This window comes from Lepisosteus oculatus, chromosome 16, assembly GCF_040954835.1.
Source record: "Lepisosteus oculatus isolate fLepOcu1 chromosome 16, fLepOcu1.hap2, whole genome shotgun sequence".
NCBI classification, from domain to species: domain Eukaryota; kingdom Metazoa; phylum Chordata; class Actinopteri; order Semionotiformes; family Lepisosteidae; genus Lepisosteus; species Lepisosteus oculatus.
The window spans coordinates 14,026,271-14,041,238 of NC_090711.1; the positions used below are offsets into that span (position 1 = coordinate 14,026,271).

General features: G+C 46.7%; 1 protein-coding gene across 20 annotated transcripts in view; it reads right to left on the bottom strand.

Moving 5' to 3' along the window:
- The window catches only part of LOC102685625 (band 4.1-like protein 1), a 102,357-nt gene extending 87,605 nt beyond the window's left edge, over positions 1–14,752 (bottom strand). For 4 of the 20 annotated variants that reach the window (XM_069179593.1, XM_069179592.1, XM_069179590.1 and 1 more), the window contains exon 1: positions 14,161–14,533. The gene's annotated coding sequence lies outside the window, so the exon portion shown is untranslated. Of the gene's footprint in view, positions 1–14,160; positions 14,547–14,645 lie in introns of those variants that run through there. The other 16 variants (XM_069179598.1, XM_069179599.1, XM_069179597.1 and 13 more) reach the window with 11 other exon arrangements.
- Between the last annotated feature and the right edge of the window lie 216 nt (positions 14,753–14,968).

A 14,968-nucleotide genomic window follows, 5' to 3' on the forward strand; every position in this document is an offset into this window, starting at 1 on the left:
CAGCCTGCTACTGCTGCAGAGAAGACTTCGACTGTGAGCCCAGCATCCTCACCCAGGCAAAATACTGGAGAAGCAAGCTCAAGCTTCTTACTCGCTATACAGCACCCTGCAGACGGACTCACAACACACAAGCAGACCCTGGACTCAGGGAGGCAGGAGGAGATTCTCTGGAAGTCGGCAACATCGTATCTCCTGTCGAGTTCGGGTGCACTTCATCTTAACAGCCACAAGATGAGCATCATCCCCTCCCTACACAGCTTGCAAAGTAAAAGCATTCTAAACACCACAATTTCCTATCATTCTGATGCCCCTCTTAACTTACTAAATAATCCTTCGAATTAATCCTGCAGTGGTATGCTCAAACACAGAAATTCTGTGTCACTCATGTGTCCCTCTATGTGACATTCAGAAGGATTACAGTCAAGGGGCCCCAGATAAGAAGGTATCCGAGACCTCAATGTGTCAGCCAAGCCTCCACAGGTGCCGGGTTCTGGGATAATGGGTTACAGAGAAGATAAAGACTGCTTACATTGAGGCTGCAAAGATATTTCCAACTCCCCATCATTTTGATATAAGGAAAATTCATACAGATTTAATTGTACCCCCCAATGAAATAGGAAAACAAACATCACATTTCAAATGGCAGAGTATCTAGCTTAAAAACATTCTCCAAATTTGAGCAGAATGTTATTGTAGACTATGTTTTTTGCTGGATTTTAGTGGAAGGAATACCTAGAGGTACGAATGAATGTGACCCTTGTCTATTCTGGGCTTAAATGATCTGTGACAGCAATAACGTTGCTCTGTTCAATGCTATAATGATTACAGTGTAGCATGATTAGATTTTTTTAAGCATGACACATTAATCACTGCATAACTCAATCCATTATATGGTGTTCTGTGCTTCTTTTGTATCTGGTGTTTGAATAGATCTGAAGGGCACAAGGCTATTCCTTCTTGCTCAATACCTTCTTCAACTCCCATGTTTTTTTTTTCCTGTTGAATCTGGGATCGCCCATTATTTTCTATTCATATTGAGAATCAGCTTTGCTCACTGCTCTTAGCACCTCACGTTTCAGCTAGACATGCATCCATTTGTAAATGTGTCAGAGCATCCTCCGTTCATGAAGAGTAGTACCAGTCTGAGCAGTAAAGCGCCATGCTAGTCATCGGGTCAAAACTCTGTCACCATCACAAGTAACCAGACTCACAGCTCCTGCGTCACAGGGGTCTCAGCTCCTGGGTCACAGCATCTCAGCACTCACTGATGCCATTCTGCCCCACAGGGGTCTCAGCTCTCACTGACACCATCCTGCCCCACAGGGGTCCCAGCTCTCACTGACACCATCCTGCCCCACCGGGGTCTCAGCTTTCACTGAGGCCATCCTGCCCCACAAGGGTCTCAGCTCCTGCCCCACTGGGGTCTCAGCCTTCTAGACTCCAATAAGAGTCACAGAGACTGGAGGTCTCACCAATGCCAGCAAAAGTCACAGCTCTCTCAGATGCCAAGAGTCCAGGGAAAGCTGCCACAAGAGATACCCCAGGCGACTGAAGCCCATCACTCGATAAACCACAACTGAACCAATTCATCGCCAAGTCATTGGGCATCCCTGCCTTCAGTACATTTCATCAGAGAACACTGTGCTATTTGAGCAAAACGCATTTTCTAAACCAAAGTGTCTATGTTTATATGTTCCGATCCAGTAAATGTCAATGCTGGCCCCGAAAAAGAAATGAAATCAAGATTTTCCTCTCAACGGGACAAGATAATGGAAAATGAACTAGGTTTGAAGTCACAACTTCTAAAATGAAGCCACAAATCTTTAAAAGCCATCCATCAGCATAGAGGTATTAGAGCCAGTGTTTTACAGATGTATTACAGGTTAAATATCTCACGCTGCCTTGTTTATTTCAGAGATTTTCATGTTTAAGGGCTCCGGTACCTGACCTAATCTGTGATATATAATAGATATGAAGTAAACGTATTTCTGTCTTGCTGTGAGGTCTGCCTTCCTGCTCCTGCTTTTTCATGTACAGTGTCAACAAGGTATTTCTGAGACTTCAACAACACTGGAGGTGATCACTGGGGTGTTGCACTGGGCCACGTCTTTCACACTCTGCTTTTCTACATAAAAATGCACATTTGTAGCTGCTGAGCTGTTTTTAGAGCAAAAACAAAAAACAGAATTCAATAATAAACTGCTGCAACAGCAAACCCAAGACCGGGGGCAACACAGCTTAGTTCACACAGTCTTTCTCCCGAGTGTTGCTGCTTTGGTCTGAACTGAAGGCTTGGAGAAGAAAAGGAGTTTCTAACTTGAGGTTCAAGCCTGTGTAAATCCTGCCTGAAGCATTACAGCGAGATGGTGGGGGCAGAGGAGACACTCAGCAAAGAATAAAAAAACACCACGATAAAACCACATTGTTTCACATTTTTGCTGACTCACTGAGCATTACCGTCAGTCAGAGCTCTGGGGCTTGTGCTCTACAGCATCCTAAAGAACGCTTTCCACATTCCTACAGGCATGTACTTGTTCCTCTAGGGATGAATATCCCTAGAATAATTAATATTTTCCATCAACAATGTGTAAGACCCAGGAGAATACTCAGAAGTGCAGGACTAAGAGAAAGTAAATAGAATGTAAATCCATCTGTCAGAATAGCACAAGAAGCAAATACATTTCGGCAAATGTCACAAAACCATAATGGAAAAGCCTGTTTCTTCGGGATGAATATTTCTGCAATACATCCTAACGACAAACCTTCAAACACTACAACCTTTTAACAGGGATATGCGCCTTCTAGAAAGAGTGTCCATTACCATAAACGATTAAATAGTGACAGTGCTGTGTGTGGTGAGCAGGCAGGTTTCTGAGTCTCACTGTGAAGGGAAGGAAGAATGTGATAGCTAAAAGCCAAAGCAAGGTTAAGAATCCCCACCCTGAGACAGATTAGCAGCCGGACTGATATTAAGAGAGATTTCTGAAAGGAAATCTATGTGTTCTGAATGGAAAACAATCTGAACTGCTTCCAAAGGCAATGAGTGCAGCATGTTTAACAGCTGGCAACAACGTCAAACAGCTGAGGAAAATCACAGGTTATATGTACAAGAAGCAAAAGGACATCCTGTGGATATATAAGCTAAGAATCGCATTTTTCTTTGATGAAATGACTGCACGATTTCAACCCCGAATGCCTCTTAAGAGTCCTTCAGGAGAACCCAACGCAATGGTTTTATTTTTGTGACCTGAGGGGCAGCCATTTGGAATGACAGGCAGCTCTTGAGTCAGAAGCATGTTTATTCCCTCGAGCTGCTATGATCGAAATGTTTGGAATAACCCCTGACCCCGATGACTTCTCTCTGCTCACGCTATCCAATCAGTCCATGCACTGCAGGCCCTGTGTCTGATCTTCCCAGCTACTCTTATCCCCCAAAAAACACTCACCCACAGTGGAAACGTATGCGGATCCCTACACAACAGAAGCCTCCTCTTCTTTTTGCAAAAGGTGTGTTATTGGAATCTGAGTCATTTTAAATGTGTACAGTATTTCTACTTCACTACTGATGTTGCACAGCGTAATGTTCAATACTATCAGCCGGTTTCATCCACTCCCTCGACAATCATCTTCTATTACTCCCCGGTTATATTCATTATACTGGAGCAGCTGGTTAAAATGTCCTGCCCCCTGCCTGAGGTAGCATGTTTCAGAGAGCAATGCCCCAGAGCTCCTGCACGACAGCGGGCAGACAGCCCCTCAGGAAAAGACACTAGACAGCCAAGTCCCTAGATTAGCACATTCATCTTCGCACACGGCCTCAAGATGTGGAACGATGTCACCTGTTTCAGAAACAAAGAAGCCTGAAGTGACATGTGTTCATGCCGCTGCTGGCTTGACACATCAACCCATTCATCAAACCTAGCACTGATGTGGCTGTCTCTATTCTATCTAATTGCATCTCTGACATAAAAATTTGGATGACTCACTATTTCATTCATCTTAACTGCGACAAGACTGAAATCATGCTTATTGGCACCCCCCATCAACTTCGTAAAGCCTGTAACCTTATCTGTAGATGGTTCTATACTTGAGCTTCAATCTAAATTTAAAAACCTTGGGGTTATATTAGTTTCTAGCATAACATTCGACCCACATGTGCAGCATATTGTCAAAACACCTTTTTTTCATCTCAGAAATATCGCTAGACTACACCCTATGCTATCACTAACTGTGGCTGAAAAGCTGATCAGCACATTTGTGTTCTCTCGAATTGACTACTGTAATGCTCTACTCGCTGGGGTATCTAAATCTACTTTGAACAAACTGCAGTATGTCCAAAATTCAGCAGCCAGAATCCTGACCAGGTCTAGTGCAAATGATCACATTACTCCTATCCTGGAGTCCTTGCACTGGCTTCCGGTCAAATTCTGTGTAGACTTTAAAATCGTTATGCTCACCTATAAGGCTCTGCATGCATACCTCAGTACCTGTCTGAACTATTATCGCCCTACTCCCCACCTCACAACCTTCGCTCTTCTAACTCTGCTCTCCTAACTGTCCCCCAAGCCCGTCTACATTGTATGGGTGACAGGGCCTTCTCCTGTTATGCCCCCAAGCTCTGGAACTCTTTCCCCAAGGATATCAGAGAGTCGCCTTCTCTAAACTCCCTCAGATCCAGACTCAAAACCTTCTTCTTTAGAAAAGCCTTTTCTTAGTACCACCATCCACGGTCTCCTCTGTATATTAAAATTGTGTTTTATCTTGTGTATTCTTTTTATTTATTGTTGTTATTATTCTGTGAAGCGCTTTGAGAAGCCACCTTTAAAGGAGCTATATAAAATAATGTTTATTATTATTATTATTATTATTAATATTATATTTATTTATTTTACAGCTGGTGATTCATTCTGCTGTCCTTTACAAAGCACCTTATTAGAAAAGGACAATTTAAACGGTATCGTGAAACAGTCAAATGTTCTGTGAAATACCTACATCTGTATAAACTGGAAGTTCTTTTACACTCAATCCCTGTCACACTGGTACAACAATTCAGTCCCAGTAAGGCCACTGCACAGCCCACACTAATATGCTAACGGGAGCTGAAGAAGAAAAAAAAAATGTTTGCTCTCATAATTGTGGAACACAGATACTAATCTGTGACCAGGCAGGTCAGCACTGTGTTTGTGCTCCAATATGCAAATCTCTGTAGCATATTCCACACTCGTCTTGTCTCTTGACACTAGCTATAGTGGCTGAAATGAAAGGCCATGAAATAAAAGTGACAATGTAAGGAATTTATTTTGCATTGACAGGCTGTTTTGGGCGGTTAGGTTAGTGCACCTGATCCCCCGTGTGTGAAGAGATAATGTGCTCAGCCAGATAAGACATTTGACAAACAACACTTTCCATGTTACACACAAAGCGCGGACACCCGCCCCTGACTTCGGCACTAATTACTGAGCCCAGCTGCCGTGCAGGTCTGGACAGGCAAGACTAGCACAGGTTTGTGCCTGGTCTTGAGCAGGGAGGTTGCTCTGGAAGGATGGGCCCCTGTGGCACTGAGCCACCTGTCTCAGCCTCTGAGGCACTGTAACATGCCCCAGAGTCAGCCTCCTGCATTTGAGTTGCAAATGCAGCTCGGCTCTGCGCCCCGTACGATTCCCCGGCGCCCACCTCGCACATACGCTACTACCCAGCTCCTCTGTCTGCAGCAACTGACCGCAAAAACACCCGACGAGCCACCAGAAATTTCAAACGCCACAACACAAGAAGTGCCAAGGGTTGAACAAAGAAAGCAAGCCAGGCATGGGCAGTGTGTTTCCTAGTGACCTTACAAAGGAAAAAAGGCAGAAATTCCCTTTTTGGCACAAAGACGTCTGAAGGCACAGCACAAACCATGATGCCCTGTTATAGAGGCTAGCATGCCAAGGACTTTGGAATAAAGTAGAATATGGATTTTGTCGAAAGTGCTCCTTGCTATCCCAGACTCTACCCCATGTTGGTGAGACTGCTTGTGCCTTATTACACCATGATTTCCAAATCTAATGGGCTTAACAGTCCTCTGCTTCACTGTTTCAGTGCTCTCACATCAGCCTCGGCAGCTAGCCACAGTATCTCTACATGACAGTACAATTAGCACAGTGTAGTGACATGGAAATAGCCTGCATTCAGCACAGGGTCATTATTAATGGGTCTATCTCACGGTTCAGGTGATAATGCGCAGAGTTTCACAATCGTCCCATGCTAGGACTGTGCAGTGTTTTTGCTTTGACCTAGCTTTAAAGCTAGCAAAATGTTTAACTTTACCTTTTTAACCTCTTATAAGCTTTTACCCTGACATCCCTGTCGCTTCCTGTGCTCATCACTTTAAACTACTTGGAGGGCATAGAAAACGCCGGAGGGCACATTTGTAAAACAGAGATGTCAAACAAGGACGGTCCTGTCAACCCAATCCATTCTGAGTTTACCCTGATTCCCATTGCAACCCAGAATTTCTCTTCTCCTCAGGAGCCCAAAACAATGGCCCTTTTCACTGGGCTACAATATGGTTCCCACAGGGGCCTGAATGATTGCACTTAAGTCATTTCCCACATCATTTCTGCATCAGTGTTTGTTCAGCACAGCCAAATGAAGGGCTCAAATAACCAGCTGCTGTCCCCTAGCTCTTAAAATGATCAAACATTGCCTAACAGCCACAATCAATGATCAATCACATTGACCCGATCCCATGATTACACCTGTCCGTTATGTGGGGTTGCAGATGCCTGGGTAAAGATATCCCAGGACAGTGGAATGCTCCTGGGATACTCTTGTTTTTGGTAAAATAAGCTACTGCAATCACTCCGATGGTTTCAGTGGGACACAAGCTTTTTATAACAGGACCTGTCTTAACAAGCACGCAGCAAAAAATAATAGATGAATAAAACGCTGTTAATTGTAATGGATGTTTATGACAACACCAGCCTTCAGCAGCTGACATTCCTACAGGTTGCCTTTACCGCAGTTCATGTTACAAAACGAGTTTCCTCTTTGAAACTGCCTTCAGGATAAAGCCACTACAATTAGAACTGAATACCAGTCCCTCCTCTTCTCTGTGCAGTTTAATCCTCGCACTGTCCTGGTGGCTTCCAGCTCACTGCAGCTCTGCTCATGTCTAAGCCCTGGGTGTCTCTACTAGCCTAGGTGAGCATGGACACTCCACTGTAACCTCAAGAAAAAGTTCACATTTATAGTGCACTGGTGAGACGTTATTTGCACACTTATGGTCACCATTTTACAAAAAAGAGCATTGGTGTTCTTCAATCAGTTTAAAGAAGGCCACAATGGGCAGTGGCCCTAAAAGAAGGTTTCAAACAGACTACTTAGAGTAACTCAACCTCCTTGAAGTGAGGAGACATGGGTGACTTGTTACAAGAACAACCAAGAGAACTACTTCTGGACTAACTAGAAATGTAAAACCAAACCAAAGTCACAAGCTGAAATTAAGAGTGCATTGAGGAACAAAAGCAACAATCTTTACACAAAGAGAGGTGGATGACTTTAGCAAACTGCCCCAGCCATGCTGCTGAGGCTGCTTCTAAACAATCATATACTCAATCCAATTTCAATGCAATTAATTTTCATATAGCGCCTTCCACAACAAGGTTGTCCCAAGGCACTTAACAAAGCTGTGTGACAATATATGACATTACAATACAGAAAGAGGAAAAAGCCAAAAGACAACAGAGGAGAGGAATTAAAAACTGTGTAAGGAGAAAAACAACCTCTAGGGGTCCGAGGTCAACTGGCTGCCCTCTGGGCATGCTAAGACTACACATCTCTAAAAAAAGTACTAAATGTGGAGTGTTAAGTATATAATATTATATACTGTAATCCTACTAACAACCAAATCAACAAGACTGCCTAACTGGCCTAAATCTTCTGTGTATCTTCATGAGCACTCAAAATACTCAAAGCCATTCACTGGGTGGAGAGGTGGCTAAGGATCTGTGCCTATAGCTGGAAGGTTGCTGGTTCAAATCCTGCAATTGGCAGAGGAATCCTACTCTGTTGGGCCCCTGAGAAAGGCCCTTAACCCCAGCTGCTCCAAGGGTGCTGTCCAATGACTGACCCTGTGCTCTGACCCCAAGTTTCTGTGTCTGTGTCTCCTGGAGAGCAAGCTGGGGTATGTGGCTCTGTGGCTAAGGATATGCGCCTGTGACTGGAAGGTTGCCGGTTCAAATCCCGTGGCTGGCAGAGGAATCCTACTCCGTTGGGCCCCTGAGCAAGGCCCTTAACCCTAACTGCTCCAGGGGTGCCGTACAATGGCAGACCCTGCGCTCTGACCCCAAGCTTCTCCCTGTCTGTGTGTATGTGTCTCCATGGAGAAAAGCTGTGGTATGCGAAAAGACGAATTCCTAATGCAAGAAATTGTATAGGGCTAATAAAGAAACATTATTACATTATGTGAAAAGACGAATTCCTAATACAAGAAATTGTATAGGGCTAATAAAAAGATGTTATGTTATAAAGTCAGCCCAGAGACCTGACAGAATCACAGCCCTGAATGCCAGGCATGATTGGAAAGCAAGAGCAAGTGTACCCTTTGCCTGAAGGAGGGAGGCCCTCGGCACACAGCAAGCAAGACAGGTCAAATGGCCTCCTCTTGTCTGTAACCTTTTTTATATGTTCTTAACAACTTAAAGGAAAGCAGCAAAATGCCTCTCTGCTTGCGGCTCTCCTTCCTGTGCCAGTGTCGGAGAGCAGGCTGAGGAGAGCCGGGCCCCGGTTGCAGGACAAGGATTAGCTCAGACTCTGAGCTGATTAACTCTGCTCGGCCCACGGCAGGCTGGGGCTGTGTGTGTGTGTGTGAGAGAGAGAGAGAAAGAGAGAGGGCGAGAGCAGTTCTGGCCATCTGCAGGGCTCTGCTGACGCCCTGCCTCCGTTTAGACCGGGCTGGAAAATCTCATTTGCCTCAGGCTTCGCCTTGCAAAATTCCCCAAACAGATCAATCGTCAGCTGCCGGGAGAACGAGGCAGGGCGCCCGCCGCAGCTTTGAGCTGCTCTGGGCTTGGAATGCCCTGGCACAGAGGGAGACATCGTGCCGTCTTCTCTCTCCAAGGCAGGCGCACAGCAGTGTGTTAAGCACAGATGAAACAAGGGGGTCAGTCAGCACCTCCCACCAGACCCCCCCTTCGGGATTCGCTTTAGATGCTGAAGACCTGCCCAGAGCAGCCAGGAGTATTCCCAGCGTCTCGACGAAGATCCGTCTCTGTCCTAATGAGATCCCAGGTAACGGTTCAAAGAGGCAGAGGCAGCTTCGGGGGGAAGTGAAACGCATCAAGGGGAGAGGAGACATCGAGAACAATCGCTGACACGCCGCCTGGAAATAACGAATTTAAACAGCAGCGGATCGGGATGCAGGATGGAGAACCTATAAAAAAAACACTGGCATTCTCAAGGGCTGTATGACTGAAAGCATCCGTGAATGTCACGTACAGCACAGTTGGTTCACCAGAGCTGAGGAATTTCCACTCTAACAGATTACAGCCTTACTCACTAATCAATCTCCGTGGCACAACCAGGCTCCACGTCCTATCATAGCACCTAGTTTATACAGGCAGGTAAGATAAACACTCCTCAAGAAAAAAAAAAACATTGCATATGCCGCATGCGATACTGCACAATGAGAGGACATCTCCAAAGAAAAGGCGCAGTACAGAGCAAAGATTAGGGCTCTCGATTCTCAAATGTGTGCTTGACTGAAGACACTGACGCTGTGCCCCTAAGCCAGGTACTTAACTGAGACTGCACCAGTCCACCCAGCTACAGAAATGTCAGTCCTGTTAATGCTAGGGTGAAGACTAAAGTACTTTTACTTGCACAATTAGGCAAGAAAACCTAAAACATTACAGAAATGCTGATCCAGATTAGGCCACATTTTCAGGCAGAGTGCACCCTGCGAGTTTCATACAGGCCAGAATGAGGACAGACTGAAATTGTACGACACAAAGAGGCATTTCCGCCCCAAAATTGCAGACCTCCATTCCCCACTGCACTGATCTCTGATCCTAGTATTGAAAGATCCCAGCGTCAGTATCTCTGCAATGGGTCTTGGTAATATTCCAGGCACTGGTCATTCTTGGTACACAAAAGTGCTTTCTAATATACCGTACCTGCTCCCAATGTTCCCTCTAATTCTTAAAGCCCTGTGTGCGCAAAGATTACAAGTTGTGCAAATTGTTTCCTCAGTGCAGTGATAAAAAACTTGTGCGCACTAAATTGAAAATTGTAAACCTGAAATTATTTTTTGTTAATATAGTCATTCTCATCGAAGCATAGAGATCCCAAAGACCGGGAGAGTGATTCAACGAGCCCAGTCATAGAGACTGAGTGTCCAGCGAGCTTGAGCAGGGAGGTACAGAGATATCGATGATCGAGTAGCAATAATAATGCACACAGCCAAGTTGGGCCTCTCCCAGCTAGTCTCACGTGGCCGGTTTAGCATTTGTTTTATTATTATCAGATTTCTTTTGGAATTAAACTTTTTGTGCGCAGTTCAATTTCCTGTGTGCGCTGATTTTATAACCTGTGTGTGCGCACAACCTCGCACAGCTTAGAGGGAACATTGCCGGCTACATTGTTCAGCACCTGTACGCTGTAAGATGGTAAAAGTTAAATTTAAGGCCTCCTGTGGCGTTTATCCTCAATAAAAAGGGAGCTGGCTCCTATCACACAGTTCCAGAGTGAGCAAACACAGGAGACAAGGTCAGGCCTGTTGGACTTCACTTGCGGGTGCAATTACCACAACTGATGCAGCAACCAGGGAAGAATAATAAGTCCTCAAAGAGCTGAGGGGAAGCACATATATCTTTCAAAAATGTCTTAAGTGGAAAGGTTCTCCTGTCCCTAAGGGTATTGCTATGCGGTGTGGTCAAAGCCTCCGTTCACCTGCAGCTGACAAGCCTGACTATCCCATCAGGCCTCACTCCACCCCCCCGCCGGGTTTTTTTTTTCCAGCCGCCCAAAGAACTGGATGCCTTTTCCAATGCTCGCGAGCAACGCTCTTCAGCGTCAGGAGTTCTCAGCAGAAGGCAAACCGGCGCAGCCAACCAGCCGTGTTCCAACTGCTTCATCCAGTTCGTGGCGACAGGGGAGCTGGGGCCCATCCAGACAATCTACAGGCGCAAGGCGGGATACACCCTGGACAGGACGCCAGGCCATCGCACACACAGACTCAAACACAGTCACACGGTTTTCCCAGAAGCCAACTAACCTACCACTTCACCAGACTGCGTGAAGTCGGCCTGAAAGCTCCAGTTTCTGTGTTTTTTGGCCCAGGCAAGTCTCTTCCTCTTATTCTGCCCTCTTCACAATGGTTTCTCATCAGCAATTCTTCCTGGTAGGCCAGCTTCACGCAACCTCCTCTGAACAGTTGATGTTGAAACATCTGTACTTCTAGTTGAATTGAGCTCAGCTTACCTTCATTTCGTAAAGTAACTATAGACTGCTTTTGTTCCTTGCTTAACTGAGCAAAGTTCACCATGTTCATGCAGGAATTACAAACTTTTGCCCATGTTCCCTATATTTATAGTAATCGTGGACCCTCACCTGTTTACCGATAATTGGTGGCAAACGTTTAATGAGGTAACATGCCAGTTAACTGTGAAAACATCTAACAAAGACAAGCTTAAACTTCTTTTAGTGGTCTAAAACCCCTTGTTTTGGGTGTTCACTTTATTGAAAATGGAAAATTAACATTTTCAATGCGGTTCACTTAAGATTACAAGTACATATATCATGTAATTGAATATTAAGTGTTTATAGACACGTTTATACAGTTTAAAGCACAGATAATCATGAAGACTGTATCTTCTTAATCCTGTTGCTGTGATGATATAATGAACTGACAACCCCAAGATGTGAGGCTTTGTGAAACACACAAGTGAGTCAGTGTGCAGCAGAGTACTGTGTGCTGTCCTCAGCACAGTGTTATGCACTGTGCAGGAGCCAGATTTAATCACTGGGGGTTAGTGAATCATAGCCTGCATATACTCTACACAACATACTGTATAAACAGCTTTCAAAACTCATGCCACGATACAAATACTGTTAAGGATTCCAGAAATATAAGAGCATTGACCTCATCTTTTACGCCTGTAAAACCAGAGGAAACTACCAGAGGTATAGTGAAAAAAAAATCAGCAGCATGGTAAAAGATCATCAGGAAGGGTAAAACTATGCAAAAGCACTGGACGCCATAAGGAATGGATCGCTGTGAAAATACTAATGCAGATGAAACATGGTGGAACTTTTCTCAGGGTATTTTATATGCACGCTGCACGCTGCACGCTGCATTTACGTGTATATACTGTATACATATGACAGACACGCACTGTCAAGCGTGACCTGAGCGATGTGCCGACACTCCCCTCCACTGCAGCTGCCTTCGCCGGAGGGAATCAGGCAGCCGGCTTGTCGACTGCCAGTGTGCCTGTCGAGGGGACGCCGACCCGGAGCGCAGCTCGGCTCCTGCTCTGTACGCGTCATGATCAGGCGGGCATGTAAAATAAAGGTTACCGCCCCCGACACAACCAGCGGAGATTTTCCTCTGGTCCCCTTCATTAATAAAGGGGGGGATTAAACGAGTTTAGCGTCATAAAACAAGCTGTATACGAACCGTGGGACTGTCAGCTTTGGCTGTTATCAATCCCTCTTTCCAAGTTAGGTGCTTAGCACAATGCCAATTTATCCTTTTAACTGAGACCTGGGGCAATTCAGAATTTTGCACATCTACCTTTGTGGGACTTTGTGGCGCTTAATGATGTTTTGCTCCAAAATCAAGAGGAACCCTCATCCCAGTCCCTTCTCGCCCTTGCATACTCTATGTGCACGAAGCTCGCACACACAGCGCCAGCGCTCTTCTTTAACGAACAGATGATCTTCCCTGCAACTAGCTGGTGTCGCAACTTCCCAGCATTCCGAGTCCTCACCTCAACGCTGTAGGTGGGACGCTGCTTCCAGTTCCAATCAAACAGGCTGCCTCATTCAGCCTCGTCCCTGCCAGGCAGCTCCACAACCCTAGACTCCACCCGCAGCTCTGCAAGGCTCGCCTGCCAGAGCTTGGGCATCCTTAGCGTGTGAACAAAGCAGCTGGCCCAGCTGGTCGGAGGTTTCAACCGGTGGCTCTCTCATGACTAACCAGGCCAGACCGTTGTATCTCTACGGAAGCCCCCCCGACTAACACCGTCACTCGCACGTCCCCTGCTGTTCAACACCTAGACCTCAGCCTTGACACCGAAGACAGAGCGTTACACACTCCCTCGGTTATTAGGGTGGTGGAGGTTTACTCGTCGTGCAAAGAAACACCGGCTGAAATGGGCTGTGGAGCGGCGCAGCGCTCGTCAAAAATAAACGCAATAGCGACACGTCGTAGCGTAGCTGTCAAGAATATAGAGGTGCAAAGATGAGAGCCACAATCACTTCGCATTATGGCCCCTTTCCAAGCGCCCGGCTGTGGCAGGAGATGTCCCGGACACACCCTTTGTCTGAACGCACCTCTGTGGCTCCTCATGCAATTCCCTGCCCTTTTAATACATTGTGTACTGCTTGCTCTTTCCCCGGGATGGACCACTGAACACACGGCTACCCCTGCAAAGCGTCACAGTGCACCGTGGAGCTCCAGTTCGCCAAAACTGCATTGTTCAAGATCTCGGGGACGGCTACCGTCTTCCACGGACACGCACTTCTCGCAGAGCACCGAACCGAGCCACGCGCCTGACGCCTGAGTGGGAGCGTCCCACTCGCTACCTTCTCTCTGGCCACGGGCTGGTCAACCCACCCAACCCACAGCCATCAAGCGCACGACAAACCAGCACAGAATGGGGAAAAGAAAGCAGCGCCGATTTAAAAAGACAGGCGCAGCAGAAAATCACGAGACAGCCCTGACAGCGCAGCGCTCGCCGGTTGTGTTAGCGGAAAACAAAAACACGGGCGATTTCAGCTCTTCACCCTTCTGACATCGACAGCAGAGGTGCGTCGACACGGACACCAGTCATTTCAAGGTAAAGACCGCCTAACTTAACAGGATGTCTTGGGTAGAAAAACGACGGACAAAAAAAAAAAAGAACAAATGCAAGAGTCGAAATAACAAAAAATGTCGCAGTACTGGCTATCGCCTACCTTTCCAGGAGATCTGTCAGTCAGTAGACCAGATGTGGCTCATTGAAGACTGGGGGGGCGCACCGAGCAAAGCAATCCACGACCACGACCGCCACCGCCCCGCTGTTTCCTGACACGGGAGGTATTCCGAGGGAATGGCAGAGAGATGCGTGTGTAAGAGAGAGAGGGAGGGACAGAGAATGAGAGAGAGAGAGCGAGAGAGCGAAAGACGTTTTCTTAAGACACGGGATCCCAGAGAGCGTCGGAGTGGAAGCGAATCAGACTCCGGGCGCATTCAAATGCGAGGCACTGCCTCCTTTTCGCCAAGCGCACGGCAGCGAGAGCGTTTCGGAACTCCGATTCGCCACTCGGGAGGCCTGTCCGCCTCTTTTTACTCCTCCTGTTTCTCGCTCCCCCGAATAAACTCCCACTGTTTTTACCCTGCCGCCGAAATGCGGGGCTGCACAATCCGCCAACAAGGGCTGGAGGGAGATGAAAAGGCTCACCTGCTGCAGCTGGCTGCTGACCATTATCGTCCAGCCGCGGCGCCTCTGTGAAGCAGGGATGTCGCTACCGCTTTCTTATTGCCAACGCAGTCGCAGCTACCTCTTGGCTCCATCTACCGAGAGCAAAAAAAACCGCCCCCTCACACGCACACACTCACACGCCGTATAATGCCACTTTCCCGAAGCACAGAGTCCATACCCATCCGGAAGAGCAGCCTGCGGAGTGCTCTGGCGAAAGGGATGTTCTGAGAGTCGGTGCCTGCAAAGTAAGCAGGTGAGCTGAATGTGCCGTCCTATGTTGACCCTTTTGCAGATTTGGGAAG